This window comes from Lissotriton vulgaris, unplaced genomic scaffold (assembly GCF_964263255.1).
Source record: "Lissotriton vulgaris unplaced genomic scaffold, aLisVul1.2 SCAFFOLD_3986, whole genome shotgun sequence".
Taxonomy (NCBI): domain Eukaryota; kingdom Metazoa; phylum Chordata; class Amphibia; order Caudata; family Salamandridae; genus Lissotriton; species Lissotriton vulgaris.
The window spans coordinates 106,672-108,587 of NW_028255557.1; positions in this window are offsets into that span (position 1 = coordinate 106,672).

The following is a 1,916-nucleotide window of genomic DNA, read 5'->3' on the forward strand; positions in this document are numbered from 1 at the left end:
CCCCATCCCAGCTCAGAACCTGGCTATGTGCAAATTAGTCTGTCCCTGGCCCAGTGCATCATGGGAACAGGGCAGACCAAACTACCAAGCCAATTCTTCACCAGAAAGGAGACAAGCTACCGGGGACCGGTTTCTGGCATTTCAGCCTCTTCGGCCCGGCTTGCTTGAATCCTGATGGAGCAGTGAGAAAGGGACTCATGTCTGAGTATACCCTGCCACACCTATAGTGGCCAAAAACGATACAGAAAAGGGGGTGGTGATGAACAGAGTGTCTGAATTAAGCAGACCACTCTTACCCAGTCCAAAGATCAGGGCTTGATCCATCACCGTTATTTATCTCACTGCCCCATCCCAGCTCAGAACCTGGCTATATGCAAATTAGTCTGTCCCTGGCCCAGTGCATCATGGGAACAGGGCAGACCAAACTACCAAGCCAATTCTTCACCAGAAAGGAGACAAGCTACCGGGGACCGGTTTCTGGCATTTCAGCCTCTTCGGCCCGGCTTGCTTGAATCCTGATGGAGCCAGCACGCAGGCCTGCCCGTCGTGGCCCCAGGGGCCCGGGTATGCACCTGCCTCTCATCCCCTTGCCGATGGTCCTTTTTCTCCGAGTTTGCTCAGGCAGACCTCTGTGAAGTCCGGCGATGATGAGACAGGGAATGCGGCACCCAGGCCTCCCCGCCGTGGCCCCCAGGGGACCGGGTGCGCACCTGCCTCTCAGCCCCTTGCCAATGGTCCTTTTTCTCTGAGTTTGCTCAGGCAGACGTCCGTGAGGTTCAGCGATGCTGAGACAGGAAAGCCGGCACCCAGGCCTGCCCGTCATGACCCCAGGGGCCCGGGGACGCACTTGTCTCTCATCCCCTTGCCGATGGTCCTTTTTCTCCGAGCTTGCTCAGGCAGACCTCCGTGAGGTCCGGCGATGCTGAGACGGGGGAAGGCGGCACCCGGGCCCACCCGCCGTGAGTTTGCTCAGGCAGACCTCAATGAGGTTCGGCAATGCTGAGACAGGGGAAGGCGGCAACAAGGCATGCCTGCTGTGGCCCCCAGGGGCTCGGGTACACACCTGCCTCTCAACCCCTTGCCGATGGTCCTTTTTCTCAGAGTTTTCTTAGGTAGACCTCCGTGGGGTCCGCGATACTGAGACAGGAATGCCGGCACCCAGGCCTGCCCATCGTGGCCCCAGGGGCCCGGGTATGCACCTGCCTCTCATCCCCTTTCCGATGGTCCTTTTTCTCCGAGCTTGCTCAGGCAGACCTCCGTGAGGTCCGGCGATGCTGAGACGGGGGAAGGCGGCACCTGGGCCCACCTGCCGTGGCCCCCAGAGGTCCAGGTACACACCTAACTCTCAGCCCCTTGCTGATTTTCCTTTTTCTCTAAGTTTGCTCAGGCAGACCTATGTGAGGTCCGGCGATGCTGAGATGGGGAAGGTGGTACCCGGGCCGGCCCGGCGTGGCCCCCAGGGGCTTGGGTATGCACCTGCCTCTCAGCCCCTTGCTGATGGCCCTTTTACTCCACGTCTGCTTGCCCCAGGAGCAGACAGGCAGAGGATGCCAAGCAAGCCAGCATACCCCCTGGGCAGGGTTGCCTGCCAGGGGATGCCCTGGTTGTACTCTGATCGGTTGGGCACTCTCGGTCCGTTTAGGGATGGAAAGCTTGGCCAGCCTCGGCTGTTGTTTCAAGCAAAAGAGCTTCCATCTGGCATGGACCGTCCGACTCGAGGAAGGGCCTGCCGCCTGGCGGTAGGTCATTCACCCTACATAGCAGAGCGAGCGCCGAGCAGCCCTGGCAGCTCGTGTCTCCCAGTGGTCTGACCCGAGCGGAAAGGGTCGGGTGGCGCCAGGCCATTGGATGCTGCTGCCCAGCAGGTCCGAAGGCCCTGCATGCCATGCCGTCACCCCTCTCTGCCCAGCACATTT